This window comes from Neolamprologus multifasciatus, chromosome 3, assembly GCF_963576455.1.
Source record: "Neolamprologus multifasciatus chromosome 3, fNeoMul1.2, whole genome shotgun sequence".
In the NCBI taxonomy this organism is placed as follows: domain Eukaryota; kingdom Metazoa; phylum Chordata; class Actinopteri; order Cichliformes; family Cichlidae; genus Neolamprologus; species Neolamprologus multifasciatus.
In genome coordinates, this window is record NC_140441.1 from 6789603 (window position 1) to 6807161 (window position 17559).

A 17559-nucleotide genomic window follows, 5' to 3' on the forward strand; every position below is an offset into this window, starting at 1 on the left:
GAAGTGGCTGTTTGGTCTCTCTAATGTAGAGGTCTGGGCATTCCTCGCTGCACTGTACAGCATACACCACATTGTTAAGTTTGTGTTTAGGAGTTTTGTCTTTCGGGTGAACCAGTTTCTGTCTTGAGTGTGTTGCTGGGTCTGAAGTACACTGGGATGTCATGCTTGGAGAAAACTCTGAGTTTCTCTGATACACTGGCTACATAGGGGATGACACCGGCTACATAGGGGATGACAATGTTGTTGCATCTGTCTTTCTCATCCTCCCTCGCTGGTGTCTGATCTTCTTTTCTGTGCATCTTTGCTAACTTTATAAACACCCAATTAGGATAACCACATGTTTTAAGTGCTTCCTTTACATGTGTGTGTTCCTTCTTTTTCCCTTCAGGCTTAGAGGGAACATGTTCTGCCCGGTGATGTAGGGTCCTGATTACCCCAAGTTTGTGTTCCAGAGGGTGATGGGAGTCAAAGAGGAGGTACTGGTCCATGTGTGGAGGCTTCCAGTAAACTTCAATGTTGAGGTTGCCATTCTCTTCAATGTGCACGGCGCAGTCCAGGAAAGGCAAAGTTGTCCTTTGTGTCTTCCCTAGTGAACTTGAGGTTTTAATCCATGGCGTTAATGTGCTCAGTGAAGGATTCCACTTCTTGTCTTTTGATTTTTTCCCAGGTGTCGTCTACATATCTGTACCAGTGGCTGGGTACTCTCTCTTTAAAAGAGCCAAGAGCCTTTCTTTCCACTTCCTCCATGTAAAGGTTGGCTACAATAGGTGACATGGGGGAGCCCATGGCACAGCCATGTTTTTGTCTGTAGAGACCCTCGTTGTATTTGAAATATGTAGTGGTGAGGCAGAGGTCTAACAGTGTGCAAATCTCATCAGGTGTGAAGTTGGTCCTGTCTTCCAAGGAGCTGTCTTCTTGTAGTCATTTTCTGACAGTCTCCATGGCCTCCGTGGTGGTTATGCAAGTGAAGAGGGAGACTACATCAAAGGACACCATGGTTTCATCTGGGTCCAGGGTAAGTTTCTGTACCTTGTTGGTGAAGGCGGTGGAGTTCTTGATGTGATGTGGGGTGTTCCCCACATGACACATTACTAAGTCAGTATTATTAAGTCTGTAATTAGGCGCCATAATTATTATTTCACAGAGCTTTTGTTCAATCACGGAACGCTCTCTGTTGAGGAGGAAAGCATGAATTTGTTTGTATACGGAGGTATCCATTGTTTAAATGTCCCGGTGTTCGAAAAGGAGGCAGAGTGGTTGAGAAATGCTAGGAGCTAACTGGGTGCTAACTGTATCATTCAAATATATTGAATGTCGCAATGTTGGCAAAGAGAGGAAGTGACGTGAGATTTGCGCATGCGGGGTACCAATCGGGATTCCGGTACGGATCGGGTAGCGACACTTGGTACAGCTAAATATCCCAGAATGCATTTCATCCAAAACCCAAATGGTGGAAGAGTGCGGCTAAAAACTTTTAAATATTACTCTGAGTCACAAAATAGACTTAAGTCATTTTTAAGGAAGAATGTATCTGTGTAAGCTTCAAATATCTGCTCGATTTATCAAGATATCATATATTTCCAAACGTGCTCTGAAGTTTTCTGAGACGTCTTTTACCCACCAGCTCCATTGCAGATTGAGAGGTCAACGATGATTAGAGCTGGCGAGAACAGCGGACTCCCGACACATCATTTTCAAACCCAAATAAAAAATAAAATAAGAAAATTCACGCGTGAATACACGTGAGGCATGAGTTATGATCAATTAGTTTTTAAGAATTCTAGAAATGGCTGCCAAATCATACAAAAACTACAAAAACTTGTATAAAAACTCACCAGTTTCCCTTTTCTGTTCCTCTTTCTGTCTGTTCCACCCCGGCCACAGACACCATCTCATTAAGCCACCTTTTAAAACACGGATCCGAAGAACAGTAAAAGAATACGTTTCCTTGCATCCAGCATACCCATTGCAATTATCTGTTTTTGTGAAGAGGAAAAGGATTTGATTGATGCAAATGATCCAAGTATAGCCAATGTACCATCAAGTGCTGCTTTTTTCCTAAATTGGTTTGAAAACCACGTAAAAATCTGGCTCCAGAAAGGTTTCAAGACAGTGCAATGCCAAAATAGACGTGCAAGGGAACCTTCACTGACATTACATCTAAGGGGGATGCAAAATTATAAATCTGGTTAAGTTTAAGTTTAGAAAAATGTAATCTGTGAATGACTTTAAACTGGATTAGTTTATATCTGGTATTTATTGAGCCTTTCTGAATATTGGACAAAAAGTTTGACCATTGGTCCTCAGACAGAGGGACACCAAGGTCTTTAGCTCATGTATTCTTAATTTGATCAGAATCAACTGAATCAATCAATAGGATCGGGTAGTGACAGGCTGCAGCCACTGGGGAGCGCCATATTGGGACCTCCACAGTAGCCGGAAACACGTGACCTCCACAGTAGGCAGAAATACGTTCCTGCATGACTAATCGACTGTGGAAACCATGCAAGTGGATCGTAAAGGTTGGCACAGAGTCTTTCATGTATAAATTTGCCGTTAATTGAACATATAATTCTAGGAATCATCGAGTTTGCTTACACTGATTATGTTGGCACTTTGTTAGCGCTACAACAACGCTTGCAAAGAAAAGCGTCTGGACTTTGTAAAAATATAAATGGACACAATAAAAATGCTTTGCCTTTCAAAGGTATGTTGACATTAAATATACCTCATAGTTAAAGTTATAAATATGCACTTCTTTTCAGCACTTCTGACAACTGAAAAGTTGCTTTTCATATGGTACAGTTCAGTGGATTCATCAGCAAGAGAAAAAAGCGTGTTTTCATTCATCTTTTTTTTCTTGTTCACCACATTCTTTGACAGCTCTTGTGATCCGTACCATTTTGCTTTCATTATTGAAGATGGCTTGGATATTTTCGTTAATATGTACAATCTGATTGTTTTTTTTCTCTCTCTTACAGACAAAATGATATGCTGGTGCACTTTCACTGCCCTGCCTGTAACATGACAATCATACAGCGTGGGGATATGGCAAGGCAAGGCAATGTCAGCATTCAGGACTGCTCCCCAACTCTCCGAGGAGCCCCGCCTCTCTCCCGCTGAACTCTCCGTGGAGCCCCATCTCCCTCTCGATGCCTTGTCTCCAGCGTCTAAACCATTTTCTGAATCTTTGGTAGAACATTCATGTGCTCTGCAGTCTGTGCTAAATGAAACTGCGGCTAGTGGAAAGTCCATGTAAATGAAATGCCCTCACTGTGGTCTTAGTTTTCTTAAAAAAAAAATCTCAAAAAGGCTCACATGATGAGGAGGCATTCAAACAGATCAACAGATGTTTGGCTGGCCTGTCATCTGCTGTGTTTTTGCGTAGAGGGACTTCTTCCTCTTTGTTTTTCAGTTTGCAGAGGACATGGAGGTCTTTTTAAAAGCATGTGCTGATGAGCAGAGACTACGGGTCAGTGTGATGTTTAACATTTAATGGACAGATGAAGGCACTGGCTGTTTATCTTTACGCATTAACCGTCTGGGCTCTATCCTGGCCATTTGTGGCCACTTCCCTTCTTCTTTTTGACTACACACTGCAGTGGACCAAAAGACTGACACAGGTTTGATCTTAAGGACCTAATAGTTGTGTATGTGTGTTTGTGCAAGACATTACCACACGAATATGTATTTGCAAGATAGCCTGGAATAAATTATGATGCATCAAATATTACACGGGCTGTTTGAATTTTTGTTGATACAGACTATTGAGCTTTGAGTTTCCCAGTCAAACTTAGGCTTGAAGCACATGCTAAAAACACTTTTACTCTTGTACATTTCATAACAAGACACCATAGCCAAAATATTAACTCTCAAAACGAAATCAAAGCTGCAGCACATATAGCAACAAACACTGTTAGTAAATGTGTCCTGGAGTTTATGCAGGTGCTGTAGCTGTAAGTAAGCCTAACAGCTTCCAGATCACTTATTTTTCTGGAAAGATGGTAAGAAGGGCATTACTGCTCATTTCTCCCAGATCTTGGAATACAATGCCTTTGTCCCATGAAACCACTTCACAGTACAAGGAGTCCACTAAAACATATAAATGAAGAGTGATCCTGGAAGAAATGGGGCGCACACACTAGTGACCTCAATAATTCAATAACAGCCTTTTTCCCCAATGCTCAGATGGGGGAATCAAAAGGAAGTTTCATGAAAACATTAGGACTTTATCACCGTTTTATGTGAAAAGTTACTGGTAATATATAACCTAACTGACTATAAAGAGTTAAAAAATTTAGATACAGTTTTGATTTTGATGAAAAGGACGTCAAGTTGGTAAAAGTAGATAAGTGTTTTAATAAATATACATTTTACAGCATTTTTTTTTAAAATACACAAAAAGTGGCCAATTTTGGCAACAAGCAAGCTGAGAGTTTTATATTTTTTGCTCTCCTTGAACAAAAATAATAATGCACAATAATCAATGTTGATGTTAATCAATTAGATGTCCCAGACTCTACTATTAATAATACAGCACTCCCTCGTTTATCGCAGGAGTTACGTTCTAAAAATAACCTGCGGTAGGTGAAATCCATGAAGTAGCCAACTTTATTTTTTACAATTATTATAGATGTTTTAAGGCTGTAAAACCCCTCCCTACATGCTTTATACACTTTTCTCAGAAAGGCAAGAACATTTTTCACATTTTTCTCTTTAGTTTAAACACTCTTAAAGTTAAAACCTTCGTAGAAACATAAGTCCATTATTATAGAATGAAACCGTGCAAAACCGTTCGTCGGAATGGTTTTTCGGGGAGAAAACTTACAAACATACAGTGCAGCGCTTCAGAGTTACACTGCTAGTGATAGAAGATTTATATAAATTCGACAAGCTAAACGCATTCTGTACTGTACAGCAGCGGTGTCCAACCTTTTTTTGCACCACAGACCAGTTTAATATCAGAAAATATTTTCACGGATGGGCCTTTAAGGTGTTGCGGATGAATACAACAAAATAAAATGATACAGACAAAGACAAAAACTGTGGTATTTTGTAAATATAATGAACGCAAATTCAGCTGTGTAATTGTGTAACTTTATTAGCAGGGTCCTCCTGAAATGCACCAACAACATTGAGAGTAACATCCTCCTCTCTGCTTCTTGACGCTCTCTAGTCACTATGGTAATGCGTAAATAGTTCTTTCAAAATAAGATACACAACTACAACACGGGAAAAGACCCAGGGAACCCGACTTAACGATTAAAAACCCTGAAGACCATACACTTCACACCCGAGCCTCAACTCTCGCGACCCGGCACCAAAGGAGCCCGGATGTTGTGGACCGCTGCTGTACAGGAGACATGGCACTAGATTTATTGACAATGGTCTACAGCAATCAGAACGCACAACACAATGTGCTGTAAAAAAACAAAAAACGAAATCAGTGAAACAGCGAGTCCGTGAAAGGCTAAGCACGTTATAGCGAGGGAACACTGTATAATAATTACCAGTAGCGCTGCTCATATATGAAATGGTGAGTTTTGAGGTTGTCTTCAAACAAGTGCATTGTACTAGAAAAGGGTGTTTGAAGGATTAAAAATGTAAAAAGTAATGACTATTTTATATTTGTGAAAAAACTTTATGCAGAAAAAGTAGCAAAGAAACAAAAACATAACACATGGACACTTTTGGCCACGAGCAAACTGAAGGGATGGTGATTAGTTTTTTTTTTTTTTAAATAAACCCAGAGAATTAAAAAAAAAAAAACACTAAGAATCAAATTTATTTATCAGCAGCATCAATAATAACAAAAACACAATTTTGCTTTCAACGTCAATTTAACTGAAGTTACGTGTTTCCGGTTAGTGCGGAGGTTACGTGTTTCCGGTTACTGCGGAGGTTGCAATATGGCGCTGCCCAGTGGCTGTAACCAGGTGCTCTTGCAAAATACGGCAGAAGGGAGCAGCCGAAGAATGAACTGTCAAAAGTAAGTACTGAATATCATGTCACTTACTTAAGTGCGAATGTTTAATAATGAATAACATTAAGACATTACTGTTGGCCACATGTCGACAAAGTTATGTGACATTGGCGATGTTTGTACTTTCAGCGTTAACTTTGTTTTTAAAGCTTTTAAAGCTTTGAAAAAAAAAAAAAAAAAATATATATATATATATATATATATATATATATATATATATATATATATATATATATATATATATATATATATATATTTTATTATAAAAAATAATAAAAAAAGTAATTTTAACATACATACATACATACACACATACACACACACACACATATATTAGTTGACCTTAATCTTACAGAGAATGTGATGTCTTATTCATAATTAATGTCAGTCACATATCCAAAAGCACAATAAGCTAAAAATCAGTGATGCTGCTCGGTTTGCAGTCCTGAATATCACGGTACAAGCAGGATCCACTGCACTATTAATGTTAGCTATGTTATATTGCTGCCTCGTTTCGGTGGTGTCGAGCCAAACAGACTTTAACGTGTGTTTGAACGAGCTGACGGTTCACTCGTTAAGCTGAAAGAAAGATGTTTTAATCACAGGAGTCACACATGTGTCCACTGTAAGATCTGGGAACTCTTCTTGTTTAGCACTCTGTGGTGGTTTTCTCATGTAATAATCACATATTTAACCATATCACATTAGTTATAGTAATGTTGCTTTCTCAGAGCACTCCTGTAACTAGTTCACATGCACATGGAATGTTAACACAGTGAGGCCATTGTAATGGGAGAAGTTAAACAGATAGTGAGACTCCTTTGGCTTATCAGGGATGTAAATCCTGATGGCCACTCAGAAAACAAGGTCATAATTCTCTCTGTGAGTGAGGAAGTATAGCCCCCCGTGAGAGAAGCCAACATGTGTTTGTGGAATGTTCTTTGTCTGTGTCTCTGTATATAAGATGTAAGGGCGGTGGCCACAATTCAGAGATGGTCCTGGTGTTTCACTGGGATGCTCTCTCCACATTGCAATGTGTTTATTAAACCCACTTCAAATCAAGCTCACTGGGTGTGTTGCAGGCAGAGGTGGGTAGTAACGAGTTACATTTACTCCGTTACATTTACTTGAGTAAGTTTTTGAAAAAATGTACTTTTAAAGTACCTTTTTTGCACGATACTTTTTACTTTTACTTGAGTACATTTGTGAAGAAGAAACGGTACTTTTACTCCGCTACATTTGCAAAATTCGACTCGTTACTTTGTTAAAAAATAATTAGTTTAACACATTAGATAACATGCCGCCAGTGGAGTTTCCAGTAACGTTTTTACCAATCAGATGTGGCCATGCAGTCACATGACCAGTTAAACAAATAAACAGTCACAGGTCAACTCGCGACATTTTAAACATTTTGTTGTTCAACAGCATCAAGAGTGATAGAGTGTGTTTGAGATAACCTCACAGGTGACACATTTGGCATTTGTTTACTGGTTTGTCAGTAGCAGCTCTTTAAACGCAAGTCTGCCTGTTCGACCAGTTAATCTGGAACACGGGTGTTCGATCGTTTAGATCAACTGGCGTTGCCAGTTTAACCTGTTTAACCTGTGACACTTGTCAGGTTATCTCAAACACACTCCGTCAGTCTTGATGCTGTTGAACAACAAAATGTTTAAAAATGTGGCGAGTTTACCTGGTGATTGTCTCATGCGCGACGCGATCGCGAAAACAGCAAACAATTAACACCACGCCGATGTTGTTCACAGGACAGCAAGAGTAAACGATCGGGAGACTCTAGTCGTCGTTATCGTTCCCCTCGCACGTTTTATTTCTCCGAATTCAGCGTTTTTGCTTCACAACTACAGCGAGCAGTTTACTTTGTGCACTAACCGGGCCGATTTTTTTTGGCCCAGTCCAGCCCTGGATGCATCTGGACATCGTCCTATTAAGTCCTATTCTAAACGCCGATTGCTCTCCACCAGGCGTGTACCTGTGGCTTTCTGTCCTGGGGGTGGGGGTTGGTTGTTCTCCTGCCCTGCACCCAATCCTTTTGTTCATATTCAAAGACTATTTTTCTGTATTCTTACCCCCTAAAAGCCGCCGTATTATAATGTTGCAAGCAATCACAAACTACAGTCTGTCTAACACCAATGTCTACCAAGCAATCTATTATTCTCAACAGAGCTAAACTCAGCATAAACTGAACCTGCATTAAAGTTAGCTCGATGCTTACCTTTAGACGAGCCCACAAACCGAGAGAAACTTCGTGATGAAGCTGGAAGTTTTTCCAAACACAGGAAACAGATCAGGGAGCAGAGACCCACGTGGTTCACGCTGATCTCAGCTACGATCCAGGAGACAAGGGTGTGCAGATCGATGCAGATATTAATCCCAACGTTGGTAGTGGTATATGTTCCTGTAAGTTTACTACTTTACTCCCGTTTCATGAAAAAGCAGCTCTCTCTGCTCGACTCCTCCGCCTCCTTTCTTCTTCTTCTGTGTGTTTAACGGCGGTTGGCAACCACGTAAAGGAGCATTACCGCCTCCTACTGTTCCGGAGTATGGGTCAGACAGTGAGCTTACAATCTGAATCTAAAAATCAATACAAAAAAAGACCCTACACTCTTTCATAAACACCTATATCCTTCAGAAACCCCACCAGTTCCCTCATCTGTGCCCTACTACCCTCCAACACACTCTTCAGATTAAATTCTCCAATTCCCCGCTCCTTCAATCTATTCTGCAGAACTTTCCTCTCCACATCATAACCCTTGCACCGCAGTATTACATGCTCTACAGTCTCCTCCTCCTCCTCCTGACACACTCCACAAAGCCCCGTCTCAAGTACTCCTATCATCTGTAGTGTTTTATTTAATGCACAATGTCCCAGTCTAAGCCTGGTAATGACCACCTCTTCTGTCCTATTACCCCTACTATTACCTTACAACCTACACCCTGCCACTTCCTTCTTAAGATGATACAATTGCCTCCCCTTACTCCCTGAATCCCACCGCTTCTGCCACTCCTTAACAACCTGCCTCCAAACAATACTCTTTGCTTTCAGATCCGCTGCTATTAATATCCATCTCAGTGCTATTTTTAGTCAACGCTCTTTTTGCCAACCTATCCACCTTTTCATTTCCACTGATTCCTACATGAGCTGGCACACAAAGAAAGTAAATATTGCCACCACAACACCCTATTCTGCTTATAGTCTTATTATTATTATTATTATTATTATTATTATTATTATTATTATTATTATTATTATTATTATTATTATTATTCTGCTTATTACTTATTAGTCTCCAGAATAGCATACAGCATGCCCTGCCTTGTCTTCAAACAGAATGATTGTAGACCTGAAAGAACAGCTGCCGAGTCAGAACATACTACCACCTGCCTGATTTTTGAACACTCTACCTATTTCAATGCTACCAAAATTGCTACCATTTCAACCGTCTACACTGCCAGTCCATCCGAAGTGCGTCTGTTTATTTCAATATTTTTTTGACGGAACTGCTATTCCAAACCCTGTACTTCCAGTATCTGGACTTTTAGCACCATCCGTGAACACATGAATACACTCAGGGTATTCATTCAAGCTGTGAAAATGAAATGCTGAAACAAGATCTACTCTTCCTTTCAATTTTCTCTTCAGATCCAGCAAGTACCAGTCCACAGGAGGGGTCTTCAATAACCATGGAGGAACCACAGGGAACACTACTGCAGGACATATTTTAAGTTCATACACATGACACTCCTTAGCCCACTGTTTCCCCACCTTTTCAAAATGATCATTCTGAGTTCTTCCATGCTCCCAGCATTCCAAAAGTAGCTCCTTTGTGGGATGTGCGTCACCATGACCACCAAGATGAACCCAGTAATTCACCGATACTTGCTTCCTCCTAAGATCTAGGGGCATTTCTCCCATCTTCACCTGTAGGGCACTGACTGGAGAAGTTTTAAAAGCTCACCAGCACACTCTAAGGGCTTCCGATTGCAGAACATCCAAATGTCTCAACACAGAAGGAGCTGCTGAACCATATGCCACACACCCATGATTGAAGACCGATCTAATTAATGCCTGGTAAACTCTTTTCAAAGCACAAGAGCTCGCTCCTCAACCCCTCCCAGCTACACACCTCATAAGAATAATACATTTTTTGCATTTGGTTTCAATCTGGTCAATATGCTCTCTCCATGTCAATCTTGAATCAAACACAACACCTAAGTACTTAACCATTTAAGACCTACCATAGAACCAAGTCCGCCAGAGCTTATATTTTTACATGCTGTAGCGCCATTTTTTGGAGCATTTCAAGTTAATATACATCAATACAACCATTATAGCCTAAATTTGAATAATATCTACGCATTAAGTGCATAGTAATTACATAAATTGCAAAAAAGTGCAATAAACTACAAAAAAATTGAAAATCGTTTTTGTTTTTTCAAAATATATATATAGAGGCTTATCCCTCAAAACTGTAAATACAAAAAAGTTGCACAAACTAGTTTCCCACCACAGGAAATTTATTTTTAGTGTCTTTATAGTTTTTTTTTTGAAATACACCAATTTTCACATACTCCAGGAAAAACGAAAATAAATATTATACTGCAAATTTGCAAAAAAAAAAAAACAGCCTATGCATATGCAAATCAGAATCAGAACCAGAATACTTTATTGATCCCTGGGGGAAATTATTTTTTGTTACAGTGCTCCATTATAAACCAACATTAACAAGACAGACAATACGCTAACTAAGAATAGTACAATATATACATATACAACGGAGTAAATGTAGCTCGTTACTACCTACCTCTGTATATATATATATATATATATATATATATATATATATATATATATATGTATGTGTATGTATATATATATATATATATATATATATATATATATATATATATACACAGAGGTGGGAAGTAACGAGCTACATTTACTCCGTTACATTTACTTGAGTAGGTTTTTGAAAAAAATGTACTTTTTAAGTACCTTTTTTGCACGATACTTTTCCATTTACTTGAGTACATTTATGTAGAAGAAACGGTACTTTTACTCCGCTACATTTGCAAAATTCGACTTGTTACTTGAAAAAAAAATAGTTTAAAGCATTAGATAACATGCCGTCAGTGGAGTTTCCGGTAACTTTTTCACCAATGAGATGTGGCCATGCAGTCACATGACCAGTTTGAAACTGGCAGGCAGAGCGGCCCAAGCGTTTCAAAGTATCGATACACGGAAAGAAGAAATATGATGGCAGAGTCTACGCTAGAGCTGAAGAGGATGAACACCCTTGGCCTCACATACAAAGAATGTTTCACTTAAAAGCAGCACAAAAGAACTGCTATGTCTTCAGTGTCGGTGTCTTCAGTGAGAGCCAAAACAAACAACTTTTCAGCATGAAACAACTCAGCTTGTGTAACCTGAGGAAACAGTAAGTTTTCTCTAAATATCTTTTTAGCTGTGGTTAGCTGGATGTCAGTCTTATGTTACAGCAGCTGTGTCGAGCTGCGAGTCATATTTTCAGCGCTACATTGTAGTGAGATAAGTTTGTGGGTGTTTTGTGCAGCTTCAGCTGTCTTTTTAACTGCTGGCTGGTTAGCTAGCATGAGCTATAAGCTAACAGCTAGCCTGGTTAATGATGCTGGAGTTCAACGCACATGCAAACAGCTCGTCTCTACTGCTTTAACTGTTAAAACAGAGGCAATACTGCGGCTGACAGTGTTTATTATGTGAAACAGCAGCTTGTTTAGTTTAAACAGTCTGCGTTAAGCTGGGCAAACACTGCGATTTTTTTTCAGTCGCGTTATTCCGCTCCTACTCAAACTGTGCAATTAAATCGCAGAGGTTAGAAGTTCATAGGTTACGATGCTCACACTATACGGCCTGGTGCTCTGATGCAACCTGAGTGCTCAAACTGTGCATCCATAACATGAAGCTTATCATACAAAATCTGTCCCTCGCTCTCCCTCTCTGTCTTTTACTCACACAGACACACACACCATCAACTTTGCTAAATTACTAATGAAAAACATTGACCAGACAGCTTTGATTGAGCAGCAATGTCCATCCAACTCTTTTCATGGTTGTTGTAGTCGTGATAATCTTGTGAGGCCACATTGAAAAGCCTCGGATACAGAAGTGTAGAGCTGCCACCCAGGCAAAAGAAAAATAGAGCTATATCACGTTATAACATGAAAGGTTTATTGTTCTAACAATATACTTTTAATGTTTGTACAATATAATATCACGTTATTACAATATACATAATTATCATGTTCGTACAATATAAATATTATATTGTTCTAACGTGAAAGGTATATTGTACTTACATTAAAAGTATATTGTTAGAACAATAAACTTTTCACGTTATAACGTGATATAACTCTATTTTTCTTTTGCCTGGGTGGCAGCTCTACGCTTATGTACTCGGATGAGCTTGCCTCATCCTACAAGTTGTGCCTCCATCTCTTGTGTCCAGATCACACGCTGCACTGCCGTGCTGCTCCACCTTTTCTGTCATTTCTGTGTTTGTGCGTGCGTAGTGTGATAGGCGACAGGATTTCAAACTGGTTTGATTATCATGTGACCATACGCTTGATGATCGGGAGCTGGTCGTGAGGTGTTAATCGCTTCTTGTTACCCCACGTATACTACACGATGCACGATGAAGGCCAAAATCGGGCCGATCACCAAAACGGTCTGTAAAGTGCGGTGGAGATGAAGCCAGCCGCGGAGGTGTGCAGGTGGATAGCGAATGAGCAACAGCTTCTGACTTTCCAAAAAGTTCTCATTTATTTACAATATCAAAAATAAAAGTGCTACCTCTACCACACATTACTAAAGAGCACACTAGTCCCCGTACACATGGGAGCATCCATTATGCTGGGCTCACACTGTGCGATTTTTTTCAGTCGCGCGATTCAGCTCCTGCTCAAACTGTACAATTGACTCGCAGGGGTTAGAAGTTCATAGGTCATGATGCAGGGTCTCACACTATACGACCCGATGCTCTGATGCGACCTGAGTGCTCACACTGTGCGTCCATGCACAACACGTCGTGTTGCTGTTTCCGGAAGAAGAACCCGGAAGTCAACCGCCAATAAACAATATGAGGAAGAAGAATCCGGAACTGAGGAGACTGTAATCCGGGAAAATTGAAAATGCTCACCAAAGAGAAACGCGCTGCCTTAGCAATGTGTGCCATTCTGTGTGCAGAAAGATCTAAAAAGAAAAAGCGACTGCGTGTATGGACAAGGAAATGGCTGGGCAAACGTGGGCAGTACGGTCTGTCAATTCTACAACGAGATCTGGAGGTAAGCAGCAACAGCTAAATTGCACTTACCTACAGGACTTTATCTGCATGATGATGGGTAAACATTTCAAGACATCTGACGCTGCTACTTTCAGTAGGCAACCTTTAATTTCAGCCTATCAGTATTTTATTTAATTGGATTACTGGCCATTAACTACAGTACTTTTACATTTTACTTGAGTAGCATTCTAGTGAATGACTTGGCCATCTACCAAAGTGATTTTTGGGACATCTTTCTGCTTTATACAACATTGGTTAAATATCAGTCCAACTCTTTAATTATCAATAACATTCAACCACTATTATGTCTCTTTGTTATTGGTGTGTTCTTGACTTTGTTCTGTGTAAACAGGTAGATGATATGAGGGGTTTTCGGGACCTTCTCAGAATGTCTGTGGAGGACTTTAACTATCTACTGGAGAGGGTTAGTCCTGCTATCATCAAGAAGGATACACACCTCAGGAAGGCCATCAGCCCCAGGGAAAGGCTTTCAGTTACCCTACGATTTTTGGCAACAGGCAAGTGTGTGACATGAAAATTCTGTAATGCTCCCTATAAACTCCCTTAAACTCCCTTAAACTATAGAATGCTGGGCATGAAGCAAGGTCATCTATCTATATAACATTAAGAAATCAGTTCACCCATGCAAGTACATACATATTTTTGCTCTTCTACACCAGTTACACTGGCCCTTTAACTGCAAGTCCATCTATCCACCTACACACTAGGGATACTTTCATACTACTTAAGCTGCTACTACTGCATAATGTTCTACATCTGTCACATAAAATCTGTCACTCTACGAAGCTCCATCCATGTCCACTATCCACCTGACACAGGAAATACATTACCCATGCTCATTATTGAAAGATTGACTTGCACATTGTCAAAAACGTCCCATCAGTTAATACAGCAAGTATCACCAAAAACAATTCTGAGTCACAAATGTATTTGTTCAGTCTTTGTTAGATGCGTATATAAAAAAAAATAAAGTGAACTCCTAGTGTGACAGTGATTTGAATGTATGGTTAAGAAAGGAAATCATTAATTAACCAGAGATTCTTTTGCTGTATCATTTTCTACTTGTCTTTCACAGCCAGAGACTTTGCAAACAAGTGGCAATTTCCACACTGCCTGGGAGCTATAGATGGTAAACACATCTTCATCCAACCCCTTCCCAAGAGTGGCAGCATGTATTTTAACTACAAGTCCAGGTTTTCCATCATTCTTATGGCTGTTGTTGATGCCAATTACAAATTTGTGTATGCAAGCGCAGGGACACAAGGTAGGGTCTCTGATGCAGGAGTGTTTGCCCATTCAGACCTGAGCAATGGACACAGGCACACTGAACTTTCCCCCTGCTGATACCCTGCCAGGCACTGATGCTATGATGCCACACATGCTAATTGGAGATGATGCCTATCCCCTCCGACCAGATCTCATGAATCCATATCCATTTCGAAACCTTAACACCGATCAGAGAATATACAACTACCGTCTGTCCAGAGCACGTCGCGTTGTGGAGAACGCTTTCGGAACTTTGGCGAATCGCTTCAGAGTGTTCAGAACAACAATTTGCCTGGACACAGACAAGGTTGTCACCATTATCTTTGCGTGCCTTTGTCTGCACAACTATCTCCGGGACCACAGATCTGACGCCTATGAACCACCTGGCTATGTGGATTCTGAGGATGCCAACAACCAGCTGGTCGAAGGTGCTGGGAGAAGGGAGGGAGAGCTTCCATCAGTTTCAATGGGCCTTGCACGGAACCCCTCAGTGGAAGCAAAGAAACAACGAGATGTCCTTTGCGAGTACTTTGTCTCACCTGCAGGGAGTGTTTCATGGCAAGAAGACATGGTGTAGGAAGACAGAAGGTTTTTGTTTTTTTGTTTAAATTGCTTTGTTTACTTTCCAAAATTTACTAAAAAAAAAAAAAAAAACCTTTGTAAATACTGACAACAATAAATCTACCTCTGGGAAATTGCAAAAATGTTTTGCTTTATTACATAAATACAAAAATATCTTCTATCAAATTGTGCAAATAGTTCTGCAACACTTCACAAAATTGAGGTAGGAAAGACACAGTAATAGTGTCAAAGACAATTCTAATGTACAATTTGAATTAACTGTTGGAACATTTAAAACAAGGAACATTTAAAACATTTTAATGAAGCTGTAATTTGAATGGACTGTGTTTACAGCAGGAACTAGTAAAGTTGAACTAGTAAACTCGAAAATATTCTTAGATATAACTGTTAGAATTTTCTAATTTAAATTACTCAGAGTTGAGCATTTTCAGAAAGGACATTGGCTGGGTTGATGGGGCCTGGCAGTCTGGGGGGGCTGGACCAGATGAGGTTGGGTGGGATAACAAGGGGGCCTAACCTGGGAACCTGCAAATTGAGAATGGTGGCCTCAGCGTGTCATAAATCATGTTCATGATGTTTCTCTTGAGCCGCACCAGTAGAGCTCTGTCCTTTATGTTCCTCAACTCTGAGGCTACTTGTTGGCCAAACAGCTCCTCAGAATCTGCGTTAGATGCTGATAGCGTTTGCTGGACCTGCTGAAGCAGGGAAAGTTTGGTCAGCTCAATGCTGTGCTCTGCTGATTTTGGTGCATGTTTTTGCACTGTAGGTCTTTTAACAAGCCGACCTGTGGACTCTGAGATTGGTGGACTGTTTGAGGTGTTTTCCTCTTTCTGGCTCACTGAAACTGGGCTTGTGTTGTTTGAAGACATAAGGACATCTGCTTCAATTCCTATAGTGGACTGATCCTCATCTCCCTCCTCTGTTGCGCCTATGTCCTCTGACTCTGTTCCAAGCTGTAGGAAACCATACCAGAAGCAGACAAAGGGAAAGTGATAAAGATCTGAACAGTATTAGTTACATCAGACACTAATTTTACACTGTATACTTTGTGGCATTTATTTTGCTAAAAACATTTCAACTGAGAATTACCTTTGACATCATTCATCACAAATATCCCTTCATAAGGTGTGTGTACCTGTGTATGCTTTCAAACTACTTGGTTATGAACTTACTCTCAGAGTGGACTCAGTCTGTCTATGGACAACATGTGCCTTCAAGAAATCCAAATGTTTTAAGATCCAGGTCTGTTTGGGAGTTGGTGGTTTCTGGCCACTGCCACTAGGTTTCGGTTTGAGCAGTTTGCCATACTGCGTCCAAAGTGATGCAACCTGGGTTTTCACCTCATTCACTGAAAAATTTACATTAACATGTACTTTTTATTTAAATAGTTCAGATTCAAAACTCTCCTCATACTAAAGTTAAAACTGCAGTTTGAGAGTGTTTACTTGGAAATTAATTATAAAAATAAATATTTCTGAAAGTCGATTTATAGGGTTTTACATCTGTCTCTTTCTGTCCCTCTTTCACTCAGTCACAAACACCACTACCACCATCAACTTTGCTAAATTGCAAATGACAAAAAATTACCAGGAAGCTGCAATTGGGCAGCAATCTCCATCCAACTCCTGTCACGTTTGTTGCGGTCATGGTAATTTTTTGAAGCCACATCAAAAAGGCTCGGATGAGCTTGCCAAAGTTCAACCAGTTGTGCCTCCATCGCTTGAGTCCAGACAATACGCTGTGCTGCCATGCTACTCCGTCTTTTTCGCCGACGTTTATGCGTTTGCGCGTGCGCAGTGTGTGAAGCTGCGGTGACACCCTTGCGACAGTCGTTTCACAACCAAGCGATTGATGATCGGGAGCTGGTTGTGAGGTGTTAATCACTTCTCGTTACCCCACGTATACTACACAATGCACGATGAGGGCCAAAATCGAGCCGATCGCCAAAACGGTCGCACGACTCAAAAATCGGCTCAAAATGGGCCAAAAATCGCACAGTGTGGGCCCGGCTTTACAGGAGGAGTGCGAAGAAGAACAAAAAGGGGGTGACACACCAGTCATGAGACAGGAGGCGCCGCCATGTGGTGATACACTGCATTACAATAGCAACTGTTACAGGTCGCACGACTGAAAAATCAGCTCAAAATGGGCCAAAAATTGTACAAAGTAAGCCCAGCTTTACGTTGCTTGAAGATGTTTGACCCATCATCTGAGAAGCTTCTTCAGTTCTAGGGTCAAAGGGTGGAGAGTCCCAGATTTAAGCTCTGTGAGAGATCCCCCCCCCCCAAGAGGAACAATTGACCTCCTAATGATCCTTTACCTAATCACATGAGCCAAGGTATGAAAATTATGGGTGTAGGTCACAATCAGCCA

The 17559-nt window shown here is 40.3% G+C and overlaps 2 protein-coding genes and 1 long non-coding RNA gene across 5 annotated transcripts in view; 1 reads left to right on the plus strand and 2 right to left on the minus strand.

The window, feature by feature from the left end:
* Positions 1-17559, minus strand: part of LOC146521310 (uncharacterized) — a 126546-nt gene that overhangs the window by 27158 nt on the left and 81829 nt on the right. The window lies entirely within an intron of this gene.
* LOC146521311 (uncharacterized) overlaps positions 1-17559 on the minus strand; it is a 113087-nt gene that overhangs the window by 13789 nt on the left and 81739 nt on the right. The gene's annotated exons all lie outside the window — the stretch shown is intronic.
* LOC146521312 (uncharacterized) overlaps positions 11119-17559 on the plus strand; it is a 32980-nt gene continuing 26539 nt past the window's right edge. Inside the window, exon 1 of the long non-coding RNA XR_014873428.1 lies at positions 11119-11436. This is a non-coding gene — a long non-coding RNA (uncharacterized LOC146521312). The remainder of the gene's footprint in view (positions 11437-17559) is intronic.